This window comes from Mytilus trossulus, chromosome 2, assembly GCF_036588685.1.
Source record: "Mytilus trossulus isolate FHL-02 chromosome 2, PNRI_Mtr1.1.1.hap1, whole genome shotgun sequence".
Classification (NCBI taxonomy): Eukaryota; Metazoa; Mollusca; class Bivalvia; order Mytilida; family Mytilidae; genus Mytilus; species Mytilus trossulus.
The window spans coordinates 25,962,189-25,975,977 of record NC_086374.1 but is presented as its reverse complement, the minus strand read 5'-3'; the positions used below and the strand labels follow the sequence as shown (position 1 = coordinate 25,975,977).

At 31.6% G+C, this 13,789-nt stretch overlaps 1 long non-coding RNA gene across 1 annotated transcript; it reads left to right on the top strand.

Annotated features, from left to right (window-relative positions):
* Positions 1-2,156: 2,156 nt before the first annotated feature.
* On the top strand, positions 2,157-11,284 carry LOC134704999 (uncharacterized). Its single transcript, XR_010105457.1, has 3 exons — positions 2,157-2,238; positions 2,545-2,655; positions 11,194-11,284. It is a non-coding gene; the product is annotated as an uncharacterized LOC134704999 (long non-coding RNA).
* Positions 11,285-13,789: the final 2,505 nt, after the last annotated feature.

Here is a 13,789-nt window from a genome sequence, read left to right as displayed (position 1 = left end):
AGATATAACAGACCAACATATCTTACTTATTTTGGTTTATGTTATAAGATTAAGTGTGCAAACTTGTATTTATTAAGGGAAATTAAAATGTTTGTGGTCCAAAGAACCTCATTCGTCTTAAGCATATAATAATGACAATACAGCAATTATATGCGCTGTGTATTTGTTAAAAAAATCATGGAATAGCTTTCAAGTGAAATATCTCCCTATTTATATATTCATTACCATTATTCAGAGTTTGTTTAAATCGAGAGTAAAACAAAATGTTATCAGATAGTAATTAACTACTTTTCACCTGAATTTTCTTACAGTCCCTCTGGAAAACATACTTATTTATATCATAAGATGCCCTAGATTTTTCAGTGCCGAGTAATGAAGAGACTTCGAACATGAAATCTATAGAATAGTAAATGGACTGATAATGAGCGAGTATAAAGTTTTGATACACCAAAATATGAATCAAAGTTGTTATTTTTTTTTTGCCTCATGATTTGAATGAAATAAATTAGGTCGTTTCATATATTAATAGTTAATAGTAAGATAGCTTTTCCTACCCGGTTGAATTATTAGTTGTATTTTATAGAACCAGCATTGTTATACACTTTCTTGCTGACTTCACCTCTTTAAATTCAATTATGCATTTGAATTTCAAAGTGTTCCTGAATAAGTTATAAGCAATGATGTAACACATTCAGCTTTCTAATAACATTTCATGGCGTCGTGCTTCTTCTGTTTTCGAGGAAACACAAGCTGCATTATGCATTTTATGTGATTCTAATTACAAGATGGCTTGTATGTAGGTTCTTTACGTATGGTTCTAATTGTGAGCCGTTGTGGTGGGATTGTTTTTCTTAGAAAACTGTAGTTCAGAACCATACCAGTATTATTTGTGAAATATTTTGTGTAGCGAAATCGATTCTAATGAGATGTATAGTAATAAGAAATTATGATAATACCGTGATACCGTGATATAGCTAGATGCGCAAGAATGTACAAGTCTTTTGTATTACACATGTATTAACATTTTTCTTCGAAATTGTCTAATTCGTAGATTAGGGCTGGTTGAAGTTATATAAACACGATACAGGTCATATTTACCGGATGATTATGAAATAATCGTAATCACATGGTTTATTCATATAATTCGACCCTACAGAAATGATCATTTGATTAAAACCAAATATCGTAAAATGTCTTCTTTTTTATTCCCTCTTTCTCTCTCAATGTGTATCATGTTATCGGTCTGTGTATTTGATTATCATTATAAACCCCTTTAAATGATTTGTTTACGATAATACACGTTCATACAATCTAGAGATCAGTCACGTCACTGACAATACGTTCTAGGTCAGATCCTCTTCAACCGCTATCTACGATGTTGGTTTACTGAAAGACGGATCTTCGACTTACTACTTTCAATGACATATACAAATTCAACGATGTAAGCCTACATTCGTGTCGGTGTATATACCCGCGTCAGCATACACTCCAAAACCTATTATGGATTGAGCAGTGTTATGACGACTGACGTCAGAGGGTCTGTATCCTAGATTGGATAATACACCACCATTTCACCGTCTTACGACTTTGGTCCTGATAATACTTCCAGCCATCGTTAGTACTATGTCTGAGGTGCATCGGCTAGTACTTCATCATCGTGGTAAGTGGACGGAACAGCTGACCGACATTGCCTTGAACGCAGTCGTTATGAAGGATGTAGACTGCAGAACCAGCCAAACAACAATAGTGAAAAACAAAATAAACTCTGGGACTTTTTTTTCTATCAATTTAATTCAAATTTTAGTCAATATCATCTAATTATATTTACATTTGAATTAAAAATTTACGATTAATTAAGTTTGTGCTCTTAATGACATACTTCATTTTAGACATGTTTTGGCTCAATTTTTATATGGTGGTCTGTAAATTTATTGTTCGATATACTTTTTTCAATTCTCATCGCCTGGATTTAATAGGTTAGTAGCGTGTCTACTGAGGTCGGAATAATATGGTTTGCTGTTAATTATCGCGAGAACATCCTGTCCTCGTGTTATATTTCAACTGTTGACATTAAACAGAAATTACTAAATATATGATGTTATAATCAAATTGGGTATGTTTATATTGTAGACACACCTTGCACTGATAAACACTGTCACAATGGTGGAAACTGTGTAGTATACGGCTCCAGTTGGTACTGCTCCTGTCCATATGGCTACTACGGAACATACTGCCAGTGTAAGTATTGTTATAATCTGGCCCAGGGACTGTCTTAACTATTCATTTAAGTACTATTTTAGTAAATTGTATCTAATCATATTCATAAATTAATTGATAATTAAGTGATTTTTGTGCTTTTAATGACATGCTTTAATGACATACTTTATATTCCATTGTCTGGTAAACCTTTCTTATTCTCATCGCCAGGATTTAAAAGGTAAGAAGTGTGTCCAGTGACAATGACACAAAAAGCTAGTAAATAATGTTCTCATGTTTTCATGTGTATTTCTTGAACGAATGTTTCTGCGTCATTTTCTATTATAGACACACCATGCACTCCTGATAGAGAATGTGTCAATTACGGATACTGTATTATAAGAGGGTCCAGTTGGGAATGTTCTTGTCCGTCCGGTTACTACGGAACACACTGTCAGTGTTAGTATACTTTGATGTAAGACTACCAGCTCTATAGAGTAATTCGATATTGATATGTCCTTGGACTTTCTATTCTATCAATGTAAATCATATGTTTGTCAATTTCTGCTTTGCATCACGGTGCGGAAAAGTTTAAATCGAAATACACGCCATCTTGAATATATTTCTTTTCACGTATATATTCTGATTGGATGCGACTGAGATACATGGAAAACGGCAGTATTACACTTTCCTAGCATTAGGTTGGCCTTTTGTGTACCCAAGACAGGGCGTAGGAAGTCAACTTAAGAGCGCTGTGATTGGATGTAAGGGTACAATATATTTTTTTTATTTATCTATGAATAACTGCCGTGTGTAAATTTACATTATAAATTTTAAAACCTATTGAAATATTTTCTAGAGAATTATTCGAAAAGGCTTCCAAAATTTCATAAATTTGGTGTAAAATGACGGTGGTCCAGGTTTAACATAAACCAGCTCCGTTGGAAATTGGTCATGATACTATTTGGCTTCAATTTTTAAAATAGAATAATAAAGTAATAACACCACACATAACTGTTTTATCTAGGTTTTTATCATAAAAAGTGGTAAATTTAGAACATGTTAGTATTGTCGCTTATGGCAGAATAAATAGTCCCGTTTTCCCTACAACAACAGCTATTGACTTAAATGAGATAAATAATTACAGACTTTTCTCGGCCAAGAAAAGACATAAAATGCAGGAAAATTGACTATGTGTATTTCAGTTCAGATCAACTGTCATTAATTCATGTTCGTTTTATCATGGCTGAACCTCACAGATGAATTCAATATTGAAATATCAATTATTAATACGTGTTTATTTGCTCTGCTACTCTTCAATTTGCACGATTTGCTTTGCTAAACACCGTTCGTATACAATGTTTACAAAAATGCATCATTAGTAGTTTATAACTTCTGACAATCTAGGCACACCCCAAGAGTCGTGTCTATTTATAAATTTTTCAATTTTCAACAAGACATGTAGATTTTTTAAAAGCATGGGTATACAAATAGCTTTTTCTTTTATCTGGTGAATATGGGCATTGTTCTCGCTTTGTCGATTTATTCATTCAAAATAGCCTTGCATATCTATCAACAAATTTTATCATACACGTGAGGTCACACGTTATGAAGTAGTATATCGTTTAACATTGTGTGTGTTTACAAAGCTCCCAGTGATTCGGTTATTTATAGATTAAAGTTACCTTTGTACCAATGTGCATGATTAATGCAAAGGCAAAATCTAATTGCTAAAATAGAGAGGACAAATCCGATACTCTACGGGATTGAAAGACATCTATTAGGTTTGTATTGTCCGAACCAATCAGCGAATTTTAATTATTCAGGTCTCATGATATCTTCCAATCAGGTAGTTAGAAGCATTCAGTTTCAGTCTGTCCATCGTTCAATTCTTATTAATGTCTCCGTTGAAACGTTAGTAACGCATACAGACACTCTTAAAGAACATCAATTTGTTATCAATCAAAATCTAAAAAACACAAAACATTTCCAATAATATTTAACAACCACATGCACACATATTACCTTAAATTATGGATGGTAGAGCGAAACAGTCCAAAGCTTTTTAGAAAGCTAAAACTTGTATCTAGTTATACTTACAATCAAATTAATGATTTAAGTCATAATAAATAATTTGTGTTTTTAGTAAAATGCTTCATATTCATACTTGTTATGGTATCAATACACAGTTAGGAATAAACTTAAAATGGACACCCATTATTTTCAAACACCCTCGTTTTCTACCTTTCCTACAAATAAGGCTTAATATTTGTGGTATGCATGTGTATATCTATGGTAAGAGAATCCTTCATAGATTTTATTTACAATAGTAAAAATGGTGAACATATAATCTCTTTTTATTGTAACCATGGCAGCAATCTGCCTTTTTTGATACAATACATTACCAAAAGGGAAGAGAAAATGTCACAGAAGTTTCAAAAAATTAGTCCAATGGATATTTTCAATTAATTAGAGTAAAACTTTCCTGAAACCATAGACATTCATCTATAAAGAGGTTCAAAAACAATCATATACATTTCTGCTCGTTTTTCAAGAAAATTTAATTGAAAAAATCGACCGTCAGATATTTGTTGAAAAACAGTACAATAATTTCTGTACCTATGGTGTGAAAAGGTTGTTCTTCTGATTAGTGGTGACGTATAAATTAACACCTCCTTATTGCCGCAAATTCATTAAACAGATCACACCTGTCAGTTATTATCAAATTTTAAATAACATTTCATTCCAAATTGCTATATCCTTTAAAACCTAAATCGCAAGGCCTTTCGAATTCACTGGTTAAGTAATACACGAGTTTAAAAATAATAGAGCTTTTCTTTTACATGTAAAACACACTTCTCCTGAGGAAATTAAACCTGTATACAAAATATTTAATTTGACAAAAAATATCAGATTGAATTGAAATAAATAAATTTTTACTGAAATCAGTTGGATTATATTATAATTTATTAATGTATGTTTTACACACAAATTAAACTAACAAGTATTAACAAAATTTAGTATATACTACTAACGGTTAAGGAGGACGGGATAAGGTACCGGTATTTAATTTATCCACTAACAAATGTATAAAAAAACTATTAAAAAAACATGATTTACCTTTATAAAAAACCCATTTTACTGCAATTTTGAACACAATTTCAAAAAAAAGGTTGTCAATGATTGCTATGGAAGTTCTATTATCATGATTGTATTAAGTTCTTCGTATTACAACACAAAGATCTCATTATTAAATTTTATTAAGTTGCTTTTATATACTCCTTTTTATATATATTCAATTTAAAATGTTCGCTGCACTATTAACTTAATGCAACAGATACCATAATCAGCCTAAGTTTAAATAATGAAAACTGTCCAGTAACCATAAAAGATATCTGAAACATTGCAAACAAAATAAATAACATTGAAAGTTTAGATCAGCTTGTTTTATTTATTTTAAAGGTGAAAAATATATGTAAGTGTTGATAGATATAATGTTGAAGTTATATTGTGTTTATTGTAAATTTTGGTTAAAATTCTATAATGAATACATTTTCAATTTTAAATTGCTATTCAAGTTTCTAGCCAGGGAAACATTTAAGCTGTTGTCCAAGCACTTCCTAAATTGATGAAATGCACTAGATTATAAAAAAAAATCAGGTCTAGGTTGGTTTAGACTTGGTCGAGTATGGTTCAGACTAGGTTGGGCATTGTTCAGACGCTTTTAAAATGGTAGTTCTGGTTGAGTAAAGGTCGACCACAAGTTCAGACTATTAATTTTGGTTAAGACTACAGTCGAAGAGAATGTGGAGAATATACCTAGACAATGAAGTAGAATGTTCTTGCTAACAGAAGGTATCACATTGAGAAACAAGTCGGTACCTCTGCATTCCAAGAACTCATACTACCAAAAGGAAGAGTGGTTATCAACAACAGTAAGAGTTAAAAACATTCCACTATCAGCAAATGATGATCAAATTGACAGAGAATTAAGATAAAAACATAGATGTAATAGCTATTAACTGAGAAAGACTCAGGACTGACAATTTGGTTACCCACTGCTAGACAGGTGACAGAATAATCTCATGCAAAAATAATGACAAATCACTCCCAAGGTTTCTTACAATAGTGAATACACACTGGCAGCAAGAATATATCGTTTTGGTCAATTGAAAGTTACAGACACGTTCTTCTGCAACAAATGCCAATTGAAAGGACATTATATAAACAACTGTCAAAATGAATGGAAATGCAGATTATGCAATGAAGATGGCCATAAGATGCTTGAATGCCATACCTTTGTAAAAAAGAACAAGGAAAACATTCTGAAACAGAAGGAGAAGATCAACAAGAAAACAACAACAGCTCATGATGACGAAAATTCAAATTATAAAGAAAGTCACCTACCTGAAACTCTTACAGAAAATGACAAAATATAGGATACTTATGAACAACTTGAATTGCCAGATAAAGATGACGAAGACATATATCACACTAAATGTCAACGAAAAAAGATATAGCACCAGGAAATTCCAAAAAGATAGAGAGAAGGAAACAAAAAAATATGATAAAAAGTCTGCAAAAAAAGTGAAACAAAACTTGATTCTTTTAACCAACAGGCATCAAAACCAGCAGAAGCAAATAGAGATTTTTCATCAACACAACCTTACATTTCAATTTGTTTAACCCCCAGCAATAAAACAAATGCAGCCAAGGAAAAAAATCCTACTCCCAATTAACATGAAGGGAAAAGACAATCAGTGCATCTTTAAACTATTGAATTTTTTTATATATAACAAACAAAAACGAAAAAAAAAACGAAAAAATATGTATGTTTATATATCTTGTCTTTTGTATTTATGTTTGTGTGTATTGAGTAATTATAGAAAGATAATCGAATGGAACAAAGATTCAAAAACAAATGTTACTAGAGTAAATATGAAAAAAGACAAGTAAAAGTTTTCACATTTTGCATTATGACATATATCTTCATGTTAATGTTACCATTGACAGAACTATATTTGATAATACCAAATTCAAAAAAACAATAGAGATTAAAACAATTATATAAGAAAAGTTAAACAGTCACTTTTCTATGTAAAACTGTTTAGAATTAGAAGTTCTATCTACAGTAGAACTTTTCAAAAATATCAAATCTTAGTTTATTTTCACCATATAAATCATGTAATGTAACTTAAAATAGAGTAAACGAAAATATTATGCAACAATTAAATAAAAACTTCAAAAATGTTATGAAAAAACAAAATATCAAAAACAAGCATAACTTCACAAGAGCTTCATAGATTTTGAATTATTTTCACATTCCTAACTGAGAAAATAAGAGAAAGAATAATATTTTTTCTCAGTCAAAACCATACAATTGTTTTAGTTTGTACAAAGCAAAAAAATGTATCATTTTGTAATTTCATTAATAGTTCTATGTATACGGTGTGTGCAAGGATTAACTATACAAATCCTTGGTGTGTGTTATATATTTCAAGTATGTAGTAAATGTGTATGATAATGTATAATATGTTTCAAAATTAATATCTCAATATTGGACAAAACACAATTGTGAATCAGACTATAGTAATACTGTTACAATCCAATTACATCAAAGAAAATTGATAAACGTAATCATTTTCACAATTAACTCCCACGCTAAAAAAATACGTTTCAATGTAGGAGAAATAAAGTTTACTTTAAAATGGTATCCAAAGTTAAAGTACGCTCTCTAATAAAAAGTAATATAAGAATTAAGTAACTTTTAATTAAAACAATGATTACATGCTAAATAACCTACACATTTGTACAGCAAATGTTAAAGGACTTTGAGATAAACAAAAGAGATTAAGATTTTACCAATGGATAAAAAATCAGAAATGTAAAATATCTTTTATTCACGAAACTCACTTCAATACATCCCTTGAAAACGTTCTATCTATGGAACCAGATTATTTTGGTTATTATAGCCACAGAACTACCTCGAGCAAAGGAGTAGCAATATAAGTTTATAACAAATTAGACTACTAGTACTAGTATAAATTAATAGATGAGCAAAAAGAATTAGAAGGTCGAATGATCATGATAAATATCAAATTTGAAACTATATTATATTCTCTTATAAATATTTATGCCCAATATATCGTATCTGAACGAAATAGATTTTTTTTAATTTATTTTTTAACCGTTGGTTTTCCCGTTTGAATGGTTTTACACTAGTAATTTTGGGGCCCTTTATAGCTTTAAAGTCAAGGCTCTGTATTGAAGGCCGTACATAGACCTATAATGGTTTACTTTTTTAAATTGTTATTTCGATGGCATTCGCACTCACACCACATCTTCCTATATCTATTTACAAAAAAACAAATTGACTTTATAAACAAAAACGCAATTTGTACAATAACTTATGGAGGTGTTATGAACGACGTACTTAAAATGTAGATAGGAAAAATTCAAATATTCGCGAAAAGGTAAGTACACCAGTAAAAAGCCTAAAATTTAAAAAAAAAGAAAAGAAAAAAAAAGACAACAGTCGAAAACTATCAAGTAAATATCAGACCAAATCAGTCGAGTACATTTATAGACCATTTCAGACTAATACTGGTTTGTAGTGTATGTCCTGGGACTTTCTTGACTATCAATTTAATTCCTATTTTAGTCAATTTCATCTTTTGACATTTGAAATTATAGTTTACGATTTATAATTGTTGTGCTTTTGATGATATGTTTCGTCTTAAGACTTGTTTTGACTCAATTGTTATGTTATTGTCTGTTAATTTATTGTCTGATATAACTTTCTAATTGGCATGGCATGCATTAAACAAGTAAGTAAGTAAGTAGCGTGTCCATTGTGTTCTGAATAACCCGAGATCATGTCCTCATGTTATATTGCAACTTGTAACATTTAACAGTAATTACTTAATATATAATATAATATAGTTTTTGGATCTGCAAAATATAAATAAAAGAGACTAAGGCAACACACCAACGCGAGAACGAGAACAAAACAAAATGTTGGTTTCAGAGAAAACTAAGGCTTTTCTACCTCAGGAATAGATTACCTTAGCTGTATTTGGCAAAATATTTAGGAATTTTTGGTTCTCAATGCTCTTCAACACCATACTTTATTTGGCCTTTTATAATATTTTTGTTTTGACCGTCACTTATTAGTCTTTTGTAGACGAAACACGCGTATTGCGTAAATATTAAATTTTATTCCTGGTATCTTAAGTTATCAGGAGCCTGTAATTCAGTGGTTGCCGTTTGTTTATGTGTTACATATTTGTTTTTCTTTTTTTTTTTTACATAAATGAGGCCGTTAGTTTTCTCGATTGAATTGTTTTCCATTGTCTTATCGGGCCTTTTATAGCTTACTATGCGGTATTGGCTTTACTCATTGTTGAAGGCCGAACGGTGATCTATAATTGTTAATGTTTGTGTCATTTTGGTCCAATGTGGATAGTTGTCTCATTGGCAATCATACCACATCTTCTTTTATATTTGCAACCACTGGATCGATACCACTGCTGGTGGAGATTTATGTCCCCGAGGGTATCACCAGCCCAAGAGTCAGCACTTCTGTGTTGACTTGAGTTATCATTGATATGTTCATACTATAAATTACCTGTTAACAAAACTTTGAAATTTTGAAGAAAAAAACTAAGGCTTTTCTACAAAAGGAATAGATTACCTTAGTTGTATTTGGCAAAAGTTTTAGGAATATTTGGTCCTCAATGCTCTTCAACTTCGTACTTTATTTGTCCTTTTATAATGTTTTTGATCCGAGTGTCACTGATGAGTCTTTAGTAGACGAAACGCGCGTCTGTCATAAATATTAAATTTTATTCCTGGTATTTATGATGAGTTTATTTTCAATATCAAGTGAAGTATGACATTTTAATACATAACTCATCATCAATCATTCCATTCCATCAGTCACGTCTCAGTCCTTACAACTGGCTGTAAAAATTAACAACAATATAATCCATGAGTGCAGCAAACAGTACAACACGTAAATGGTCCGCGTCTGCACTACAAAACCCATTGTGGAAGAGTTTTATGTCGCACAAATGTCGGAGTACACAGTTGACTCCTCATTGGAGCTATTGCTTTCTTGTGAAATGTTTACCATTTTTGCCTATCATCTCGAAACTGTAGTAGATAGAAACTGTACACAGCAAAACTGATAAGCAAATATAACAATTTTTGTGAGATAGTCAGTAGACTCTTAAGGTATGATTCATCCTTAAATGACTATTACTAATTATATATATATTCCATCTTGTTTTTTTTGTCAAAAAAAGAAAAAAATATAGTGAGAATCAATCACAGAACAACATGATTAGCAAAATAAGATCACTTAAACATCTGTCGTGAACCTTTACCTTGTCCAAACGTTGGTGGAATTCTTTTGCTGGAAATGCACATGTTCCAAGGTGAGCGACAAAGCTTCTTAAGAACCTCTAGGTTTGAAGTACCTGTTGCGTGAATTATTTCATTTTTCCGACGTAGTCGGTATAGCTTCGGTTTTTGCCCTTTGAACATATAGCAACAGAATACGCATGCTCGAAAATCCTTTCTGTGATAAGACAAAATGCGGTCATGGTGAGTGATTTGATTGTGTTTGAAAACACGTCTCGTTAATTATATCGTGATGGAAAGAAAGTGAAAAACTATAAATATTTGAACTAGATCTTACAAAGATTTATATTTATATTAAAACAATTGATTCACCAATAGCTCTTTGCATCCATGACAGCTGTTTATTCGGGACAATTATATGATTTTTAATGTAAACTTTGTTGTACGAACGTACATGACTTTTAGAACGCGTCTACGCATGTGAGATTTCCGCGGGGTTTTGGTGAATATACTAAAATTTAAAAACGTCGGATATCTTTTATAAAGATAGTTCTTGTTTGTTTACTCATTTTATTATTTTATAGACCATGAACTTGGCCAGATAAGTGTATTATAGTATTTATTTTTTTACAGATGATCCGTGTACACGCAGGTGTAAAAATGGAGGTGTATGTACAGTCGATGGCTCCAGAGGGAAATGTTGTACGAAGACACAAGTATGGAGCTCGAGGCAAGATCAATGTGGTATTTAGAATTCGTTATTTTTACATTTTAAAACATTATTTGAAAAAACCCACTTCTGAACTATACAGCTGTCAATATATTTCCCTTTAATACATGACATTTTGAATGATCGATATAAGTAACGAATCGTTGAGGGTACCCAAAATCATACATAAAACGTATATACATGTGTGCTTGTTCTTTCGTTTAAAATGTATTCATGCGTGATAAACGTGAATTAGTCATCGGGCGAAGTTTTCGTTTTCTTTGGAAGTGAGCTAGAGAGGTCCATTTCTATTTTTTTTTTTTTGCATTGGGAAGATCTACCTTTCAAATAGATATTTTAGATGTAAGTTATATAAGTTTAAATTAGTTGATTTTTGGTTGCTTATTTCAGTCCAGTGACAAATATATAATGCACTATCAGGAAAATACGATTTCAAAGTCAGGTATATGATATGAAAATAAGGAGTAGTATGATCGCATTTGCGGTAACTATCAACCGCGGATCATAAGGAGTGATTGAAAGCAATTTTGGCAACTGCACGGCCTTTAACTGTGAAAAAAATCAACAATTCAATCAAATAACTAACGGCTGAACAATATATCACAAAACACTTTGCAAAAAAGTCAAATATGAGTCGATAGACAACCACTGAAATACAAACTGCTGACTTAAGACAGACACATATACAGAATATCAGAAATGTCAGGACTAAACATGTTTGTGAGCGTTAAATCACCCCCTAATTTGGGACAGTGATGTAACAGTACATCATAAGAACAAACTATATTAAACAGTCGCAATTTTACAAAACCCAAATATCAGTACGAGACACACACAAATACCAATTTACATTAGGAATTTAAACACAAAGCACTGAGTAGCTGCAGATAATGCAAGTTTGTTCAAAGCTAACACCAAGTAACACGGAAATCAATCTTTTTTCTCAAAGACAAAAGGTGTCAGACCACCAATTAAAAATCCATATCTGTTCAACCAAATTTTGCACAGCTTTCTTTATATTTTTCCTTAAGTTAACTTCATAGAAACCAGGTATATCCTGAATTGTACATTTATCACCTTTTCTACATGGAAATTTTTAACACATGTTAAAAATTTTCTAAGAAAGAATTGCTTTTGGGAAAATAACTACTCCAAAAATAACCAGGTTATTTGGACATCTTTAATTAGTTTGCTATGTACCGCATTACTCCTCAGTGTTTAATGCAAACTCATAAACAAGAGAATTTTGAGCCAAAATGCTCTAAATATATTTTTCTTTCTCCAAACGTTTCATTTCTGCAACATTGTTTGTTAGGTTTTAACAGCTATATCATGTTAAGGAGGGGTATTTTTTGCGAAAATTACCAGTCAAGAGAATGGTAAATTTCGCAAGAAGTAAGGCGAGAGAAATTAAGAACATGCTATATCTGTTTCATCACACCAGATGTTAACGTTCAAAAACGCATTGATGATCGTGAAGGTACAAGCGCCCAGTCGGATAGAGTATTTTTGGGCAAATACCACTGCAGAGAGGGTAGAAAAGGCACATCCATTTTGCAAATACCCTGACGGCGTAAAAAAATTAACGATATTTATTGGATAACAGTAAATTGGTGAAAAATACACTGGCTATCAGCCGAACAAAAACCAGGAATCTTACATAAGATGTAATTGAAGTAAAAATGACACCAAAAGCACTTTTAGTTTGTGTCAGAGTAAGGCTTATTACAATTCTAAATTGGAGGGAGTAATTGGTAGTGTGACACATAAAGATCGATCAGTATACAACTCACTGAGTTGGTCATAAAAAGTCTGAGAAACGTTGTAACCTTGTATTCTTTGTGGTGGTCCGAAGATTTTTACCATCAAAGTTTTTCAATTAATAAGAGTAAGCACCGGCAGATTTTCCTTAAGATCCAATGAATTGGCGTATCTTAGTTTTCTGATAAATCATCGTAAACTTCATGTATGTCAGCCCAAAACAAATCTGCTATATTCGACGGCAATTTGAATTTTTTTCATATTGCCGGAATATCTCCAGAAGAGGTCCTGATTCACCGTTGGACTCTGAACCGGAAGACAACAGAACATCTACACAAGAAACTAATCAAACATGTTCCTAGTGTTTCGAGAAAGTTTAGATTGAAAATAATAAGAATTCTAAAATACCAAAATATTCTAGTTTATAATATGTTTGAAACTTGGGCCGCAGATTCATAAAGTCGTAAATGACATAAATTAAGTATAGATTTAATCTGTCTTAGTTTTCGTATCATTAACTTCAAGAATAAAGGCAACAGTAGTATACCGCTGTTCAAAACCCATAAATCCATGAAAAAACAAAATCGGGGTAACAAACAAAAACTGAGGGAAACGCTTTAAATATAAGAGGAGAACAACGACACAACACTAAAATGTAACACACACAGAAACAGACCAAGCATCAGACAATATCTCACAAGAATAACAAATATAACATCAAAACCAAATACATGAATT